The 21,881-nt window shown below is 40.9% G+C and overlaps 1 long non-coding RNA gene across 2 annotated transcripts in view; it reads left to right on the top strand.

Annotated features, from left to right (window-relative positions):
* The window catches only part of LOC113626774 (uncharacterized), a 153,384-nt gene that overhangs the window by 29,005 nt on the left and 102,498 nt on the right, over nt 1-21,881 (top strand). For both annotated transcript variants that reach the window (XR_003435266.1, XR_003435265.1), the window contains exon 2: nt 3,045-3,095. This is a non-coding gene — a long non-coding RNA (uncharacterized LOC113626774). The remainder of the gene's footprint in view (nt 1-3,044; nt 3,096-21,881) is intronic.

Genomic DNA, 21,881 nt, shown 5'->3' with positions numbered 1-21,881 from the left:
ATTTTTATTTCATCACTGTCACCTTATCGCCTATCTGCCCATGAAAAGGCATGCAATAAAACCAGCAACTTTGCCTTAGCCTTTTGTTATTGCTCCACATTTCATTTGTCATTTTATCTCCTGTTCTGGAGAAGATCATAGCTGGTTAGTTAAAGTGCTGGATAAATGAACACAGGGAGATACAAGCAAACATATGCCCGAGATCTTCCCCAGTTCTTCTGCTGGTCTGGATTCCTCATCCTAACAGCAGGAGATGACGAACACCACCAGAGGTGTCATAACCACTCTCAGCATAACTAGCTCCTAGAAGGAGGCCTGCATGATTATTAATAGTGATTGTTTCTTGCTGGACGCCCTAGCCTCAGCGTTCTACCTACTGATACCTCCTACAGGGACCAGGGCTGATTCTTCTGCTCCATGTTGCCTCGACTGGGTACTCTGAGTAGGAATTCACCTCTTCTGTCTCAGCTCTCGAAACATTTTGTGGTGGTTCTTTTATACCACTTGGCACTTATGAATTTGTCTTCCTACCCAGATTAAGAATTTCTGGAGGCCCCAGACTGTGCCTTACTCTGCATCTTTCCTTTTCTCACAGCACTCAGTATGGTGTCTGCCATGTTTAGATGTTCAGTGAACATAATGAGTTTAACTGAATTGGAATTTGGAGGAAGAAAATCCTCCCTCGTCCCTTCCCTTTACCTGTTGCAGTATTAGAATGTGTCATAGATGGATGTCTAGTGGCCTTTCTGGAAGTGTCACAGCACCCCTGCAGCAGACACATGTCAACCAGGCCTGAAATTTACACTATGAAAGGCATTCATGTCCAAAGAAGCTTTTTGTAAAAAGAAGTTTAAAAAAAAGAACCAGAGAGTGGATAGTGTCTTAATTGCTACCCGTTAGTATTAGGTTGAACTATAGGAAATTACCATTGTTAAAGTCACAAATGGTGGTTCCTACCTAATGTCTTAGCATGATTAGTAGATTTATGGGCAGGGGAAGATGTAGGAAATGGCATTTCCACAATTGTTGTGGAAAGAGGAAAGCCAAGAATACTGTTGAACAGAGACCGGCTGCTTGTGGGGTTTGCAGGAAGGGGCCCCAGGAAAGTATGTTTATTTGGGGAAAGAGGGTGATAAAGATGAGATGGATACAAAGCAAAGTGAGTCTCCCCAAACCTTATAAAGTTGGCTCAGGCCACTTGTGTCGCAGCGGGCCAGTGCTTCCAGAGGGTTGCTACACTAGATTATGTGAGGTACGCCCTGCTTTCTTTCTGTTTCTGTTTCTTAATATGGGCAGCTCAAGGGTGTACAGCCAAGAGGGAGAGTGGCTCTTCTCGAACAGGTACTTGTATCTACAAGTCCCTACTCAATGCAGGTAAGTTTCAGCCCCAATTAAATGCTGTCCATCCATGAATATTTGCTAGTTGGCATCATAAACCAAAACCAAAATCAGCACCTGCACCCTCTATTCACACATGGGGGTACCTTAAGCCATCTTCAAGAGGAAAGATCCCAAACTTTGCGGTCAATTTATAAAAATGTAAAGTGTAACCAGAACCACAGATGCAATTGCCCCAGTGGGTCAAAACCCAACTGTCTGAGGCTTTACCTTTCGAATACTAATGAGCAGTAATGCTTGGAGACCTTGATGTGACCCTTGGTTCATGTAACTATCAGATATTCAGATGTTATAATGAGATCCTGCTGAGTGAGAGAGGAGGCATCAGCATTTATGTTTGGTACCAACAAAGGGTGCATTCTTTTAATGAGGTGAGGTGGGAAAGGAAGATGTGGGAATTACACACTGAAATAGGGTAGGGGAGAAATAGCACTTCTTTGTATTTTAGGAGGGTGCATCACCCACAAATGGAATCTACAAGCCAGGGTATTTTAATGTTTGCTCTGAGAACTTGATCTTTCAGAGGTCCATTAAGCAATTTTCATGGATTTTTCTGTTCTCCCTTGTACCTACGTTGACAAGTGGAACTCTTCTATTCCATCATAACCAAGAAACAGAAAAGGTGTTAAGGGCCATTGGGTAATTCAGTAACTCATTGATGTGTGTTACATTTAAAGGTATAGGATGGTACAGCAGCAAAAAAGTGAATTCTAGATTCAGCTCTCACACTAGTGGTGAGAATTCAGATAAATTCCTTAACTCTTGGAGGCTGGATTTTTCTCATCTGTAAAATTACAATGGATTTGATGATTTCTATGTCCCATCCAATTGTACAATTCTATCATTCTATTATAGATTAGGTTGCTATTATTGTTTAATATAGCTATTGTCACCTTGTGAATGGAGGTAGGCATTTGTAAAGAAAATATTGACCAAGCAATAACCAAATAATTTATCCTTTTGGTCTCCTGTATTCCTACTTTTGTCCCTCCATTGCTCTTCAAAATGCATGGAAGTGAATCAGCAGGAATGTAGGAGCCCTCATCCTTAAAAGCCACCTCTATTTTTACTTTATGAAAACAAGAAAAGGAAAAAGAAAGGGGCAATATATAGGCATGGCATAATAGAGCAAAAGGATAAGATCATTAACTGGGGGAAATGAGACATAGTTCCCTAAGCTTTAATAAAGACTTGGAGAAGAAAATAACCCCAAAGAAAGTTTTTTCCCCTTAGAACACCTAGAAGAGTGTTGACTTTTCCTGTCTTTGTATTCTTTCACTGCACTCTATTAGAATTGATTCAGAGAAAGGACTGCACCTAGAGTATATAATAAACATCTCCAGGAGAGGTGGGGAGGATGGGCAGAAGCAGGAAGGAGATGAAGGAAAATCAATTGCTCGGTGCTGACAACTTCTTCTTGTAATAACAGTATTCTGTCACATTGCATTAGCTGCACTTTTCAATTGTATGTGTTTTTGCTAACAGGCTGTAAAACTGTAATCATATGAGCACTGAATACATTGTATTAGTGGGAATGATTCAAGGGGATGTGCGCTTTATTATACCAGTATGGTGTATAATGTGTTGCTTACCGAAGTGAGACTTATCATTTTAGTGAAGGAATATTTATTATTTGTTTGTTGTAGCATTGGTGCCTTCCAGGGAAACCTGCCTGATTCTGCTGGGATTGGGGAGAGGTAAGATTTTCTCCTACTCTTCCTTCTCTCCCCACTCCACAGATCCAAGCAGCATGACCCTGAAATTGGGATAAAAAAATCACTTGGAGTACCACGTTCCCAACCATCTGAGAAAGCAATAGCTCTGCCTGGATTTCCAAACAGCATTTGTAAAGCTAATGGGATTGTTGCTGCAAAGCATCTTCTGCATAGAGAGTTGAAGGAACAAAAGGGGAGGAATTTCACATGTGTATGGGAGTGACTATGGATTGAACAGATCCTTTGGGGAAAGGATATGCTGAGAAAGATGGGTTAGAATTAGGGGGAAGGGGGGATGAAAGGGGGAAGCAGGATCCTTGAGCATGGATTTCTTGGTTTTAAAGAATTTTGCAGGAAATTAACCCTTTCCACCTAGTGCTGGAGTGTATTTGTAGCCTTTCTAGTAGAGTTTCCATGATTACCTTGCTCTGAACTCTTGTAGTGTGAATTGTCCATCCACTCAATGGTCGTTGATTACACATTGAATGGAGTGTTGTGTGTGTGTATGTGTGTGCGTGTGCATGTGTGTGTGTGTTTGCCACCTCGATTCATAAGGATTGTGCCTTGGATGGCATTCCTGTTCTTCATGGCACAGTGTCCTGAGGTGTTCCACAAGCTGCTCGTGCTTGACTGACCTCAACTAAAATTGACACCTGGACCCGTCCTTGTATCCTTTTGGTAGGGCTGCTGTAACAAAGTACCACAAGTTGATGACTTCAACAACAGAAAGGTATTGTCTCACACTTCTGGAGGCTGGAAGTCCAAGATCAAGGTGTTGGCAGGGTTGGTTCCTATTGAGGACACTTCCATGCCTCTCTCCTAGCTGCTGGTGGTTGCTTGAAATCTTTGGATTCTTAGGTTTTTAAGTGCATCGCTCTGCCCTCTACTTTCCTATTTACATGATGTATGTGTTTCCCTATGGCATTAGTGGGGACGATTCAAGGGGATGAGTGCTTTATCATACCAGTATGGTGCAGAATGTGTTGCTTCCCGAAGTAAGACTTCCAGCCCTCCCTCAAGGCCTGGGCCTCTTAGTGAAAGACCCTACGTGTGTGGCTGTGTCTAAATTTCCCCATTTTATAATTATACCAGTCATATTTGATTATGGGGGCAGTATGACCTTATCTTAACTACTTACATCTGCGGTGACCCTATTTCCAAATCCGTTCACATTCTGAGGTACTGGGGGTTAGGACTCCAACAAATAAATTGTGAGGGGGACACAATTGAACTCATAACAGTACTCCACCTCCAAGAATTGTTTATAATGCACACTTTGAGACTGGTACAAATTTCCCATCTAAATCTAGCGATGCCCATCAATTGACAGTAGCCTCTGCAATCAGGAGTAAACCCAACACTGCCACTCACCACGCAGCAAGCATTGTTTCAGGTGTGTTAAATGCATTAGTTTATTTAATACTCACTATCACTATGAGGTAGTTTTTATTCATATCCTCCTTTTACAGATGCGGAGATTGAGGCATAAAGGGATTAAGTAAATTGTCCCAAATGACACAGTGGATTCGGGTGTCAAACCTGCATAATTTGGCTCATGAATTTCTGCATTTAACCACTATTTTTTTTATAGCCTCTCCAAATTAGACAGAATCTGGGTGGCCCCTTATATAAATGCTTCCTCTCTTTATATAATATTTGTATTTATTTTTTCTGACTATGGCTTTCTAATACAACACATGAACGTTATAAAGCACTTAGACTTTAGGTCAGATGATGCAAGTGAGCCTCAGTTTGCACTTCCCAGTGGCCCAGCAGATAGTGCCATCCTTTTAAATGGATATTTCATTGAAGACTCATCAGGGAGGTGTTCTGGGACTTGAGCACAGGCTGGTAAGTAAGGACAGGCTGGTAAGAGGAAATAAAGACGCAGATGGGTAGGGATGGCATGGTGTTGGTTTGCGCTCCAAGTTACACTTCCTCAAAGTCATGTGGTGACTTTGACCAGTATCTGGGCTCTAGTCCAAGAATGAAGTGGATCCAGTCTGGTGGGTAGAGAATGCCAGCAGGTGTCTGCAGGCAGGGGTGGCATTTGGAGGCAAAATAATGGAGGATCTTGGTTCCTGTGGTTAGTGACTTAGAGTGAGAGCCGATCTAGTGGTAGAGGTTATGGACATAGGAGTCCAGCTCCCAGCAGAGGGTCTGGCCAAGATGGCTGAGGGGAAATAACATATATTGAGACCCTGTTGGACCTTCCAAAAATCACTGTGAGGATTTATTATTATTTCCATTTCAAAACTGGGCCTTAGATGCTTCCTAATCTACCCTTGTACTCATAGCTAGCAAAGAACTGAGCTAGAATTTGACCCCTGTGCTGTCTAGACCAAAAGCCTGAACTCTTTCACTGTACCGCATGATCTGTTAGGTTTACACAGGGGAAATTAAATGGAACTGAGGCTACGGGCTGCAGATCCTTGGTGTCTAGTGATGAGTGGGGCTGGGGGAAGAAAGAACCAATACTGCAAACACAGACAGTAGACAGAATTCCCTCATACATGTACACTCACTTATATTCTGACCACTTATGTGTGTTGGCCAGGTAACCAAAGTGATGGATTTAGTGAGGTCTAAGTGGGGATCAAGTCAGCATTATCCCAAGGGAAGGTTTCCTGTCTGAACTTGAAGGTATTTAAAACCTCCCACTTTGGTCTCTATTATTGCTTAACACTGTCAGCCTTAGGTATCCATGTGGGTTTCACTTCCACAGATTCAACCAGCTGAATCCGAGTGCTTCAGGCCCTGAGGACATTATAATTTACTTTAAAGTAATTAAAAATGGGCTATAATATGCTTTGATTTATGCTTTTTGTATTGCCTCGTATTGAATTGTACTGAAATCCATTTATGTATTCACACACAATTATATATTTGCTACATAAAGTTTCTCTTGATTTTGTAATTTTCCAACACCTTCCTTTTCTGAAAAAACAGCAGGTATTTTTTGTACACCTACTTATTATGTGATAGGTATTGATAAAAATTCAATTAAACAATCAAGAAGAAAAAAAGTGGAATTTTATTCACGCCAGACTGAGGGTTATAACCCAGGAGATAAGATTCTCAGAAAGCTCTGAGGACGGTTCCACCTGTTAGAAGTTGAAGGCACAGTCGTATACATTTTTGAGACAAAGGATTGTACGTGAAAGCAACATACTGACATGACATTTAACATAAAGTTCCCCAAAGGACCCATAGTCCAGGTAAGCACGTACAAAGCCAGCAGCAAGTCACCGTGATCCTGTACAGAGCTGGGGAAGAAGGCATTCTCTTAAGAAGTTACATTGCTGGCGTCAGAAGAAAGAAAACAATTGATCTTTATGGTGGAGCAGGCACTCCCATCTCTGAGGAGCTCTGGTTAATGTGTGATGCAGATGCACGCTGCACATTAAGGAGGGAAGGAGAAGGCCCAAACAAACAGAGAATTTTATGTTCAATTTTTCTTGTCCCACCTTAAAACACAAATTTTATTTCGTCATAGGTTCTGTGGGTGAACCAGAAGCACAAAAGACAAGGTCCTGACCTCCCATGATTTATGCTTTTTTTTTTACAGAATATATTTTTAAAATCTTTATTGGAATATAGTTGATTTCCAATGTGTTAGTTTCTGCTATACCGCAAAGTGAATCAGTTATACGTATACATATATCCACTCTTTTTTAGATTCTTTTCCCATATAGGCCATTGAGTAGAGTTCCCTGTGTCCTTATTTGTTATCTATTTTATATATAGTAGTGTGTATACGTCAATCCCAATCTCCTAATTTATCCCTCCCCTGCTCCCTTACCCCCTGGTAACCATAAATTTGTTTTCTACATCTGTAACTCTGTTTTCTGTTTTGTAGATAAGTTCATTAGTACCCCTTTTTAGATTCCACATATAAGCAATATCATATGATATTTGTATTTCCCTGCCATGACTCATACTTTTAGAAGTCATTGACATGTGAAAGTTAAGTATCAGTGGAAGAGATAAACAGAAGTACCGCATGGTGATTCTAGAGAGGTCTACAAAGGAGTTAGGAATGGTATGAACAATATATGCTCCAAGAACTCAGGGGAGGGGTTCCTGTGGTGAGTTGGGCTGTTCTGGGAAGAGATCAAACTGGAAAATGGAGTAGAGAGAAGGCCAAACTTGAGTGTGATGAAGACTTTATTCCCCACACTCAAATTTTCCCTGGGGGATTTTGAACTGACATTGAAATGGAGAAACACTTTAGGATGATATTTTTTACCATCCCTTGAGCTTTTTGTGAATTTTTTTTCCTGAAGTAAAATCCTCTGGTTTCATGGGTGATGAGTCCATCTTTATGTGGGTTCTCTTTGGGCTCAGTGGTGCCTCCAGGGGAAGGGCCTGCAGTAGCTATTAGATCTCTGCTTCGAGTTCTCTACTTCACCAGCTCACTGTGGTACTCTTTCCATCCACCAAAAATGGGGCTCTCAGCAGAGCAGAGACAGAGGAAGAGCTGTGAGGTCAGGCAGGTTTGGCAAGGCTTCCACTTCATGACAAACTGACAGTGTCTAGAAATAAGCTAATTTTGTAATCAGCCTGTTTTGAAGCCATTATTTATGTTTATAATAAGAACAATGGTATTTTAATGATCTACATAGCATTTAATTATAATTCAGTTATCTGATGTAAGTAATTTCAGTACCCCTTAATATAACAAATCTCCAGTGTGAATTATCTAGCTAATAAGAGATGACAGTTGGTCGTTACTCTGTGAACCTCACCATCTTTCACTAGAACTTGCTGTGATACGTTAAATAAACCATCCTTCCATGTGGGAAACTCCCTAGGTGGCCCTCAAGGGAAATGCAGGCACTGAGCTCCCTAGGTCCAGACAAATGGTGACATCTTTGTCATAAAGATGAGGCTGCCAGAGACAGCTGATTGCTGTGTGTGATGTGAGGCTCTTGACTCTTATTACCTAATTATGAAGGCTGGAAAGCTCAGGTTAGGACAGAGCAATAATGAAGTCACGGTCACAGATTCTGTCCTGTGTAGGGTTAGTCTTACTTTATTCTTGATCCTGAAGAGTCATTTTTTAAAGTGGTAAATTGCTCAAAAGAAATAGGCACTGACAGTTGGATTATAAAAATCACAGTTTGTAAAGAAAGAAAGTCGTATTATGGGGAAATGTCTTTCAAAAAAAATTATCTGGGATTTCTGGACAAAAGGATACAGATCAGCTCTTTTGGCAGCAAGAGCAATGTCTGCTGATGATTTTCTGTGTGTGTAACCATTGATCCCACGTTTCCTTGACCCCATTTGGGCATGGAATCCCCAGAGCTGGCTCTACTCACATCTTCCTTGGAAGTATGCAGCCTTGTTTGGGATTGATAGGAAAAAATAGACATGCGGAAACTCAGGAGAGCCGCACATGACTGTGCCCCAAGTAAACTCCTGTGGGCCCACTTGGCATCTTGAAGCCCTATCAAGGGAAATTGTACTTGGTGGAGTATCTACACAAGCTTAATTATAAAATGACAATATCACTCCAAGTTGAAAAGAAAATTGGAATGGAAATAGGGTCTAATGATCAGAAATCTGAACATTAAGACCACTGGAGATTTTTTTTTGAATCTGCACTCGGCCATGGAGCTGAGGTGTCCAGAGCAGCCATTTCACTGGAGGAACTCTAGTCTGAAGGGCCAGTCTCTGCATGCGGCATCCTGTCAGCAAGTGAAACTAGAGGAAGCACAAAGAAAAACAGAGGAAAAGAAAAAGGAGGAACCAAGATGACGGAGTAGAAGGACATGCTCTCACTCCCTCTTGCGAGAACACTAGAATCACAACTAGCTGCTGGACAATCATCGACAGGAAGACACTGGAACTCACCATAAAAATATCCCACATCCAAAGACAAAGGAGAAGCCACAATGAGACGGTAGGAGGGGTGCAATAACAGTAAAATCAAATCCCTTAACTGCTGGGTGGGTGACTCACAGACTGGAGAACACTTATACCACAGAAGTCCACCTTCTGGAGTGAAGGTTCTGAGCCCCATGTCAGGCTTCCCAACCTGGGGGTCCAGCAATGGGAGAAGGAATTCTGAGAGAATCAGACTTTGAAGCCTAGTGGGAATTGATTGCAGGACTTCGACAGGACTGGGGGAAACAGAGACTCCACTCTTGGAGGGCACACAAAAAGTAGTGTGCATATCGGGACCCAGGGGAAGGAGCAGTGACCCCAGGGGAGACTGAACCAGACCTACCTGCTAGTGTTGGAGGGTCTCCTGCAGAGGTAGGGGGTGGCTGTGGCTCACCGTGGGGACAAGGACACTGGCAGCAGAAGTTCTGGAAAGTAATCCTTGGAGTGAGCCCTCCCAGAGTCTGTCGTTAGCCCCACCAAAGAGCCCAGGTAGGCTCCAGTGTTGGGTTGCCTCAGGCCAAACAACCAACAGGGAGGGAACCCAGCCCCACCCATCAACAGTCAAGGGGATTAGAGTTTTACTGAGCTCTGCCCACCAGGGCAACAGTCAGCTCTACCCAACACCAGTCCCTCCCATCAGGAAACTTACACAAGCCTCTTAGATAGCCTCATCCACCAGAGGGCAGACAGGAGAAGCAAGAAGAACTACAATCCTGCAGCCTGTGGAACAAAAACCGCATTCACAGAAAGATAGACAAGATGAAAAGGCAGAGGGCTATGTACCAGATGAATGAACAAGATAAAACCCCAGAAAAACAACTAAATGAAGTGGAGATAGGCAACCTTCCAGAAAAAGAATTCAGAATATTGATAGTGAAGATGATCCAGGACCTCGGAAAAAGAATGGAGGCAAAGATCGAGAAGATGCAATAAATGTTTAACAAAGGCCTAGAAGAATTAAAGAACAAACAAACAGAGGTAAACAATACAATAACTGAAATGAAAACTACACTAGAAGGAATCAATAGCAAAATAACTGAGGCAGAAGAATGGATAAGTGCCCTGGAAGACAGAATGGTGGAATTCACTGCTACAGAACAGAATAAAGAAAAAAGAATGAAAAGAAATGAAGACAGCCTAAGAGACCTCTGGGACAACATTAAATGCAACGACATTCACATTATAGTGGTCCCAGAAGGAGAAGAGAGAGAGAAAGGACCAGAGAAAATATTTGAAGAGATTATAGTCAGAAATTTCCCTAACATGGGAAAGGAAATAGCCACCCAAGTGCAGGAAGCCCAGTGAGTCCCATACAGGATAAACCCAAGGAGAAACACACCAAGACACATAGTAATCAAATTGGCAAAAATTAAAGACAAATAAAAATTATTAAAAGCAGCAAGGGAAAAACAACAAATAACATACAAGGGAACTCCCATAAAGTTAACAGTTGATTTCTCAGCAGAAACTCTACAAGCCAGAAGGAAGTGGCATGATATACTTAAAGTGATGAAAGGGAAGAACCTACAACTAAGATTACTCTCCCTGGCAAGGATTTCATTCAGATTTGATGGAGAAATCAAAGGCTTTACAGACAAGCAAAAGCTAAGAGAATTCAGCACCACCAAACCAGCTCTACAACGAATGCTAAAGGAACTTCTCTAAGTGGGAAACACAAGAGAAGAAAAGGACCTACAAAAACAAACCCAAAACAATTAAGAAAATGGTCATAGGAACATACATATCGATAATTACCTTAAACATGAATGGATTAAATGCTCCAACCAAAAGACACAGGCTTGCTAAATGGATACAAAAACAATACCCATATATATGCTGTCTACAAGAGACCCACATCAGACCTAGGGACACATACAGACTGAAAGTGAGGGGATGGAAAAAGATATTCCATGCAAGTGGAAATCAAAAGGAAGCTGGAGTAGCTATACTCATATCAGATAAAATCGACTTTAAAGTAAAGAATGTGACAAGAGACAAGGAAGGACACTACATAATGATCAAAGGATCAATCCAAGAAGAAGATATAACAATTATAAATATATATGCACCCAACATAGGAGCACCTCAATACATAAGGCAACTGCTAACAGCTATAAAAGAAGAAATCGACAGTAACACAATAATAGTGGGGGACTTGAACACCTCACTTACACCAATGGACAGATCATCCAAACAGAAAATTAATAAGGAAACACAAGCTTTAAATGACACAATAGACCAGATAGATTTAATTGATATTTATAGGACATTCCATCCCCAAACAGCAGATTACACTTTCTTCTCAAGTGCACACGGAATATTCTCCAGGACAGATCACATCTTGGGTCACAAATCAAGCCTCAGTAAATTTAAGAAAATTGAAATCAGTGGTTGAGAGTCCAACTGCCGATGCAGGGGACACGGGTTCGTGCCCCAGTCCGGGAAGATCCCACATGCCGTGGAGCAGCTAGGCCTGTGAGCCATGGTCACTGAGCCTACGCATCCGGATCCTGTGCTCCACAACAGGAGAGGCCACAACAGTGAGAGGTGTGTGTACCGCAAAAATAAAAATAAAAAATCTTCCAACAAACAAAAGTCCAGGACCAGATGGCTTCACAGGTGAATTCTATCAAACATTTAGAGAAGAGCTAACACCCATCCTTCTCAAACTCTTCCAAAAAGCTGCAGAGGAAGGAACACTCCCAAACTCATTATATGAGGCCACCATTACCCTGATACCAAAACCAGACAAAGATACTACAAAAAATGAAAATTACAGACCAATATCACTGATGAATATAGATGCAAAAATCCTAAACAAAATACTAGCAAACAGAATCCAACAACACATTAAAAGGATCATACACTATGATCAACTGGGATTTATCCCAGGGATGCAAGGATTCTTTAATATATGCAAATCAATCAATGTGATACACCATATTAACAAATTGGAGAATAAAAACCATATGATCATCTCAATGGATGCAGAAAAAGCTTTTGGCAAAACTCAACACCCATTTATGATAAAAACTCTCCAGAAAGTGGGCATAGAGGGAACCTACCTCAACATAATAAAGGCCATATATGACAAACCCACAGCAAACATCATTCTCAATGGTGAAAAACTGAAAGCATTACCTCTAAGATCAGGAACAAGACAAGGATGTCCACTCTCATCACTATTATTCAGCATAGTCTTGGAAGTCCTAGCCGCAGCAATCAGAGAAGAGAAAGAAATAAAAGGAATACAAATTGGAAAAGAAGAAGTAAAACTGTCACTGTTTGCAGATGACATGATACTATACATAGAGAATCCTAAAAATGCCACCAGAAAACTACTAGAGCTAATCAATGAATTTGGTAAAATTGCAGGATACAAAATTAATGCACAGAAATCTCTTGCATTCCTATACACTAATGATGAAAAATCTGAAAGAGAAATTAAGGAAACACTCCAATTTACCATTGCAACAAAAAGAATAAAATACCTAGGAGTAAACCTACCTAATGAGACAAAAGACCTGTATGCAGAAAACTGTAAGACACTGATGAAAGAAATTAAAGATGATACCAACAGATGGAGAGATATACCATGTTCTTGGATTGGAAGAATCAATACTGTGAAAATGACTATACTATCCAAAGCAACCTACAGAGTCAGTGTAATCCCTATCAAAGTACCAATGGCATTTTTTATGGAACTAGAACAAATAATCTTAAAGTTTGTATGGAGACACAAAAGACCCCGAATAGCCAAAGCAGTCTTGAGGGAAAAAAACCAAGCTGGAGGAGTCAGATTCCCTGACTTCAGACTATACTACAAAGCTACAGTAAACAAGACAATATGTTACTGGCACAAAAACAGAAACATAGATCAATGGAACAGGATAGAAATCCCAGAGATAAACCCAAGCACCTATGGTCAACTAATCTATGACAAAGGAGGCAAAGATATACAATGGAGAAAAGACAGCCTCTTCAATAAGTGGTGCTGGGAAAACTGGACAGGTACATATAAAAGAATGAAATTAGAACACTCCCTAACACCATACACAAAAATAAACTCAAAATAGATTCGAGACCTAAATGTAAGACCAGACAGTATAAAACTCTTAGAGGAAAACATAGGAAGAACACTCTTTGACATAAATCACAACAAGATCTTTTTTGATCCACCTCCTAGAGTACTGGAAATAAAAACAAAAATAAACAAATGGGACCTAATGAAACTTCAAAGCTTTTGCACAGCAAAGGAAACCATAAACAAGACCAAAAGACAACCCTCAGAATGGGAGAAAATATTTGCAAATGAATCAACAAAGGATTAATCTCCAAAATATATAAACAGCTCATGCTGCTCAATATTAAAGAAACAAACAACCCAGTCCAAAAATGGGCAAAAGACCTAAATAGACATTTCTCCAAAGAAGACATACAGATGGCCAAGAAGCACATGAAAAGCTGCTCAACATCACTAATCATTAGAGAAATGCAAATCAAAACTACAATGAGCTATCACCTCACATCAGTTAGAATGGGCATCATCAGAAAATCTACAAACAACAAATGCTGGAGAGGGTGTGGAGAAAAGGGAACCCTCCTGCACTGTTGGTGGGAATGTAAATTGATACAGCCACTCTGGAGAACAGTATGGAGGCTCCTTAAAAAACTAAAATAGAATTTCCATATGATCCAGCAATCCCACTAGTGGGCATATACCCTCAGAAAACCATAATTCAAAAAGACACATGTACCCCAATGTTCATTGGAGCACTATTTACAATAGCCAAGTCATGGAAGCAACCTAAATGCCCATCGACAGACAAATGGATAAAGAAGTTGTGGTACATATATACAATGGAATATTACTCAGCCATAAAAAGGAATGACATTGAGTCATTTGTTGAGATATGGATGGATCTAGAGACTGTAATACAGAGTGAAGTAAGTCAGAAAGAGAAAAACAAATATCGTGTATTAACGCATGTATGTGGAACCTAGAAAAATGGTACAGATGAACTGGTTTGCAGGGCAGAATTTGAGACACAGATGTAGAGAACAAACATATGGACACCAAGGGGGGAAAACCCCACAGGGGTGGGGATGGTGGTGTGCTGAATTGGGTGATTGGGATTGACATGTATACACTGATTTGTATAAAATTGATGACTAATAAGAACCTGCTGTATAAAAAAAAAAACACTTAGTAAAAACTGATATATACATTAAAAACAAACAAACAAAAAAAGACCACTGGAGTCCTAGGTCCAAATCCTTTCCCTTCATATTTGTTTCATTGACTCAATGAGCATTTTCTTTACAGACACTGTCTGTAAAACATTTCACATAATAACAAATAGTATCTTCTCCACATAATAACAAAATATCAAGGAATGTGAATTAATGAATGTGTGACTTACCTGTCCAATATATGCTGAGGTCATTTAGATTTCTACTCCAAAGTATATCTGAAATAGAATGATTTTTCTCTATATGCATTGCCATCACCCTGGTTTAAGCCATTAATGAATATCTCTTAAGTTCTAGCACTTAATTGGTCTCCCAATAATTCAGCTATTCTCCCATTTACTCACTAGGCTTTAGCAACATTGTTTTCCAGTTCTTTGAACTCTTAAGCAAAACAAAATAATAGAAAACAAAAAATTAAATCAAAACAAGTCATTCCCTAAAACCTCTGAGAACTCTGATCACACTGTCTGCTTGTCCTTCATAGCCTTTCATATACATATATATCATGATGTTTTACTTCATGTCAGTTTCCCCTCTAGAATATTATTAATTTAAAAAATTTTTATTGGAGTATATTTGATATTACTCAGCCATAAAAAAAGAACGAAATAATGCTGTTTGCAGCAACACGGATGGACCCAGGGATTGTTATATGGGAAAAGAATCCCTTCTGGATTATAAGTTTCATGAAGGCAGAGACTGACTGCTTTGCTCAGCACAATACACCAGTACCAGGATAGTGACTACCTGAAGGTAGGATACTCAATTATTTTTTTGTGGATAGAATATAGATTTCATCCATGAGTCTTAGTTTTTCCTCTCCTGGGAGAGACCTAATAGTCTAATTCTTCTTCCTCACGACAACTGTTTAGAGGATTGAAGGCTGCCTTTATTCACCACTCTATCTGCTGTAAGTTTGTATCTACAAGTTATTTACCTAGTGTTTCTGGAATACTTTTGATCACTTTGCCATTTTGGCCTGTATCTTGTAAATACAGTCTAGTTTGTGTTTTGCTATTTAAACGTAGTACCCAGAGATGAATGTGATTTCCCACCTGTGGTCTGACTGGTATACCCCTGAGCAGGACCAGCATCTTCTTCAGATGTTATATCTCCATTAACACAGCCTAAGCCTGCATCGATTCCTATGCAACTTCATCAGCTTGCTGCTGACTCTCGAGTCCACAATCAAGGAAAACTCTTAAATTTCTTTATTCAATATGCTCTTAGGATGCCATGTGGGTGTTTTGGACCCACTTCCAAAACTTTGCATTTATTCTTATAAAATATAATAATTTTACCTTGCTCGTTCCTAATTCTCTCATCCATCAAAATCATTATCTTTCTTGGATTCATGTTATCTGCAAAACCTGTATCTTCATTCACTTAATTTTTTATTGAACACCTACTATCTGCCAAACTATGTATTAAGTGTGGCGCTTTATAAGGTGGACGTGATAGCTACTTTCACAGGCATACAGTCTAGTCACTGACAAGAGTTTTGAATGCTTCAATGAAGACACAACCTTATGGCAGTCATTTGGAATCCCTTCTAGGTACCTATCAATTAATTAAGCAGAATTTTCTAGATATTTAGTCAACCAATTAATAACCCATCTAACATATTGTTGTTTGGCTCATTACCAACAATCTGCTTGTAAACTCTTTCAGGGCATCATTCCATGTACCATACTTCTTTGTGTCCTCACTGTACTCACATCCAAGTCTCTTTTCATTGAGACCATCTTTGCCCACTGTATAGCATTGAATGCCTCCCAACTCCTGCCCCTCCTCTTCCCTTTGCCTGTTTTATATTTTCTTCATAGTACTTATCACTTGCTGCTATATCACATAGTTTGATTATTTATTTTTTAAATTTTTTGTCCCTTGCCCCCCCCCATTATAATATAATCTCTGTGAAGGCAGGAACTTTTTCTGTATTGTTCACTGCTATAATCCCAGTGAGAAGAACAGGACCTGACACACAGTAGGCAGTCAGTCAATATTTGCTAAATGAAATTGACATAAATTAGCAAAAATCTTTCATCACAGTGTGGTAAAAGTCTCCTGTATCAGTCAGGGTTCTGGCAGGAAATAGATGGCATATTCAGACTTGGTATTTGTGGAGAGTTTAATCAAGAAAATATTTACAAAGGTGTGGGAAGGGTTTGGGGAAGTCAAAGAGGGATATTGCAGTATTCTGGGGCAACAGCACAGAGACATTGGGTCCCCCAGGCCTGAAGGGAGAAGCAGAGGAGCAGCTGTGGAGAACTCAGAGAGGGTGGCTATAAGGAGAGGGCCTCCAACAGGGATTGTAACCTATAGTAGAGGGAGGCATCCAACTTTCATGCTTGGGGATGAGACGGGAAATACATACTCTGAACTCACTCTCTTTCTAGCCTCTGTCTCCTGCTGGGAACTGCCACTGGCCAAATTCCCATTGCTATCAGGCAAGAGAGCCCAATAATGCAGTTCTCAAGGTTCAGTCTCTCAAGGCATAGGGCAGGTGGGAAAGGTGGAGAAACTAATAGGAAATATCCGGAACCCATCTTATGAGCTGTTGCCATTTAGTCACAAAGTTGCCCAAAGGGCATGGGGAGATCTGGTTCAATAGAGTATAAAGGGAAGCTGCTGTGGTGTGATTGAGAGAGAGAAAGGTTATGGAGGGGTTACGTGGATGTCAAGCAGCCCTGGGGGCAGGGAAGGGAGAAATCTTCCTCTCTCAAGAAAGGAGGTGAGTTTCTGAAAGTGGAAGCTAGAGCTGGAGAGAGGTGCATTCATGAGTAAAGCGTAGTGTCAAGCTGAGATGCTGATGGTCTTCATGCATTCTACTGTGAAAGTCCCTTGGACATCCATGATGTTGGAGAGGGTATTCTACCCTTGCAGGAGGAGTCTTAGAAAGCTGAACAAACAGTAGGACCTCACACCCCAATATATTAGAAATAACAATGTAGGAGCTGGGAGGTATCCAGATGAAGAACGTTGTTTATGGTATATGTCTAGCAATTGCTCCCTCCTCCATCTTTGAGGAAATTAAGATTGGTTTGGGGGCGTGAATCTGTACATTACAAGAATTTAGAAAAGGGTGAGACACTGTTTCAACTCTCTGATTCCTAGAATGAGCGTGACTTCTGAGAAATTTTCTTTGCATTAGTATTCAAACCACACTGAGAAGATGCCAAGATTGTAGGGAATAACAGGAGAGTTCAGCATCCAGGATTCTGGCTGTTGTTGACCGTTTTAAGCTGCAACTGTGGGTCCCAAGCTGGTACTCCAATTCCCTGCCTGCTGGGAGTGCCCTGCAGGGTCATCACCCTTCCTTCACCCCAGCCACCTGCCAGTTGGCATTCAACAGTAAATTGGGGTCAGAGTGGTGCACCTTCCTTCTGGGTGAAAGAAGAGGGCTGCAAAATATCCCGGGAGCCACCCCTAGTGCCAGACATGCAAAGCTAAACTGGCAGAGTGGAAACAAGCTGAAAACTAATGCAAATGTGGGTGTGCAAGAGAGAGCACACAGAGCTGGGGAAATGGCACTCTTCATTTCTGCTTGGTCGAGGAGTCACTGTGCTTTTTGAACCTGGGGCAGAGTGGCAGGACTAGCTGTTCAGAAATGTCAACCCTGACATGAGGGTGGAAACTTGGGTGGAGTGGGGGAGTACTTCTGTAGTGGAAAAACACACAGCACCCATCAACAATCTGTAAAGGCCGTGGAGAGCTTATGCTTCAAACGATAAAAAGGAGAGGAGGAGGAACAAAATTCTGAGGAAGAATAGAGTTTGTTTAAGGCATGGTGGCAATCACCCAGATGGTGGCTGAGGAAGGAGAGAGCTGGGGAAGACAGGATGCCATTAGGACATCGCAAACAGCAGTGAGGTCTTCCAGGTGAGAGAAACCTGGAAATCCAGTGAGAAGGGCTCCTTAACTGTAAGATAAAGTCTAAACAGTGTAGCCTGGGTGGTCACATACATTTCCATGGTTCCCTCAAGACTTCCATGTGAGCTTATGACTCCCAAGTCAGAGTGATGGAAGCTGATGATTTCCATCCCAGATTTCAATCCTGAGGTTTCAGACTTTTTTTTTTTACTCAACTGGTCATTAGCATCTGGATGCCCAGTAAGTACTTCAAATTCAAACCATCCAAAATGGAAATCAACATCCTCATTCCCACAAGCACCATCTTCCTTCATTTCTTTTAACTGTATTACATTCCCTCAGGTTATACAAACCAGACCCTGAACCACCATTATTTCTCGCTTCCTTTCCCTATCTCTATCCAATTTATCATTAGGTCCAGTTGACTTGAGTACTTTCTCTCTTCTTCAACACAATTACCACATCTTTAGTTTAGATCTTCATCATTTCTTATCTGAGTCATGACATCCTCTTCCAAGAGTTCTGTTCTCCATGAGTCCAATTTCTATGATGGAGTCATAGTGATCTTTCTGAAATTTATAACAGATTATGTTGCTCCCCTGCTTAAGATTTGCCTCCACTGCTTCAGGATAAACTTCAGCTTACTCAGCATGGCTTATCAGCATTACCTAAAACATCACTTCCTCAGAGCAGCTTGCCCCATCTCTAGCATCGGCTAGGCTCCCCCTATCTATATATTCTCATACATCCCTGTGGCAGAGCCTGATCTGACTTACAAGTGGTGTTTCCCTTCTATTGAATAGAGTTTAGGCTGATAGGTGGCTCTCAATTCAGAAACTTCATTTCCCACCCCCTTGCATCTAGGTGGAACAATATGGTTCATTCCCACATTGAAATGAGAGCTCAAGGGATGTGTATCACATCCAGGAGGGGTTAAATATCAGGTGCATTATCTTCCAGGCTGTTCCTTTCCTCTCCCTGACTAGCTGGATGGAGAGAATTTAGAAAAAAAAAAATACTTTGGGGAGGTCCTGGAGGGTAGATGGAGCCAGAAGAAAGGATTTGAATTCTTGAGTTACCCTTGGGAAGGAGTGCTGCTGATCTGCAGCTGTATTTGTGAGTAACAAATAAACTTTTGCTGTGATAAGCCATTGAAATTTGGGGATTGCTTGTTCCATCCACTCACATAAATTACATCTGTCTACTTCCTTATCAGTTATGATGGAACCTTAGTGTTCCTGCTTTTTCAAAAATCTGTCTTATCCACTAGATTACATTTTGATAGGACAGGGGCAATGTCTTTCTTGCTTACAACTACCGTATATTCACGATAAGCCACAAAATCGTCTTTAGGTAATAAAAGCTCACATATATAGTTCTTACTATATTCCCTTCCTTTTTGTTTAGCCTCCAGATACTTCCAGTAGGAGTCAAATGAAAGTCATGATGCTACGGGTTGTGAAGGGAAAGTAGTATCACCAAGTGCTGTTGAACAGACTTAAGTCGGGCCGTTCATTTGATGGGTATTTATTGAGTGTCTTTTAGAGCTATTATGAGCATAAAATATGGTAAAACGTGATATGCTTAGAAAATTACATGGAACTGCTCAATAGTATCAGTTAGTAGCAGAGTAGCAACTAATTACTTATTCTGTAAAATAGTACTGTAGGTGCAGTGGAGGCTGTAGAGGTGTGTATACACAGCATTCATGTGCCCATAGGAACTTGAAATTCTTAGACTTTCCAGCCTTAACACTTACTCTGGCCCATGTAACTGAATGATTCGGTTTAGTTGAAGATATTCATAGGTCAAGTGTGAAGCTGGTTCTATGCTCCAGAGAAGTAACTTGTGCCTGTCCCTCTAAAAAGAAAAATGGAAGATCAGATGAGATGTGGTCTATTAAAATGCCTTGGTAACTGTGGGATGCTGCACAATACTGCTGGGTGGATGTGGGCAGTGTCCTGGCTACTTGGCCTGAGTGGAAGATGCTATCATTGCTACTAGTTCTCCGGCTGGCCAGAATGCATGTGTCAAGGATTGTCTTCCCTTTTAAGCTGTCCCATTAATTGCTGTTTCCTGAGTATCTGATTTTGCACATAGAAATGAACGGTTACGTCTTCCAGTCTTAAGGCGTCTGTTTTCCCTCCAGCTTGGGTAGGCTCCCGTGACCCATAAGTACTTTCAATATCTTTCTTAAAGTCCTTTAATTACATGTTTACAATATGTTTTTAAATTACAAAGACCACACAGTACATAATTCCATTCCCCCCACCTCCACCACCTCCACAAAAAGAAAAGAGCTAGTCTATTACACATGAAGACTTTCTATTTAAATACCAAAGTCTTTTAAATCTTGTATGCAGCATCTTCAGATGGAGGGATCACCGATTCCACACATGAGAGGAAATCAGATTGGGCCTGTGTTACTTAGAAAAATTGAAGACAAAGGGGCTTGGAACTTGGGTTATTCAGATAATTACCTATTTCCTGACATCACGTAATGCTTTCTGGACCTGAGCTTCAACTCTTTTGTGATTTTTTTTTTCCAGCTCTGAAATTTGAACAAATTCATCCATTTAGATTTTTTTTCTATTTGATTCAGATATTTGCTCCCTGTCTGAGAAATTACGTGCCAGCTTGCTGCCGGAAGCACCTTTCACAGCTGTTATAAATATCTGGGAAAAAGTAGGGGAGGATTAAATCGAAGATTGCAGTACCATTCCTCCCAGTGCCAAGGCAGTCCTGGAGGTTCAGATAATGATATCTCACATTTATAGTTTAGATCTTGAGCCCACTGAGCTAGGAGTGGATCCAACTTCTTATACCTTCTACAAAGCATTTAAAGACTTGGATGGCTATTTAGTGATAACATCTATTATTAATTAAATTATTTTTTATTGGAAAGTATTGTGATTTTTAAAATAACTTTATTCTTGGATCACACATGGGTGACTGGTAAATGTGCCTTGTAATTATCTAGCATATTTTCGTCATCTGAGTTTTGTAAGTCACAAGGTGCCAATGATTCTGCCCAAGGGTTCCTGTTTTGCAGACCAAAAATAAATTGTTTTGATTTCATGAGTAAGCAGGTAGAGCAGGGCGATCTGTGTGAGGTTTTCTGGTTACTGCTCTGAAAGTGGGTTTCCGTGAGAGGCAAGGTCATAGTGTGAGGATGTGAGTCTCTGTGCCCTGGAGGTGGGCAGAGCGCACCCGAGAGATGCTGAAGCAGCCTTCCCATCCATCAACTGAGAGAGGATGAGGCACACGGGAGAGAGTATGGACCCTGCTGAAGAGGCACAACGGCCCAGAAGGGGAACAAGGATAGCAGCTTGATATCTTGCTCTTTTTCAGCTTTTGTTAGGGCCAGTCTTGTGTAGAAAGGACAGCAAAACTGACATGTGTAGGAAGCTTGTTTGTGGTAATATCAGGACTGTAGCCCAGCTCTACTGGCCTCTAGACTTGAGTGACGTCTACCAGACACTACTGCCTGGTAGACTGGCTTCACTGTTTGATAGGGGAAACTAGCAGATCTAATTCCAAGAGGTTCTCAAGAGGCAGCGAAACTTTGCCTAATCATACAAAGTAAACTAACTCTTCCAAAACAAACGCATTTGTTCATTCTTTCATGCATTCAACATGTATTTATTGAACATCTACCATATGCCAGTCACTGCTCTGCATACTGTGAAATAGCTTTGACCATGAACAATTCAAGTCCTGCCCTCATGGAGGTTACATTCTGGTGGAGAAACA

The sequence above is a fragment of the Aethalodelphis obliquidens genome, unplaced genomic scaffold, assembly GCF_003676395.1.
Source record: "Aethalodelphis obliquidens isolate GAN/ISIS:26980383/991018 unplaced genomic scaffold, ASM367639v1 scaffold19, whole genome shotgun sequence".
NCBI lineage: Eukaryota > Metazoa > Chordata > Mammalia > Artiodactyla > Delphinidae > Aethalodelphis > Aethalodelphis obliquidens.
This window is presented reverse-complemented; position numbering and strand designations above follow the sequence as displayed.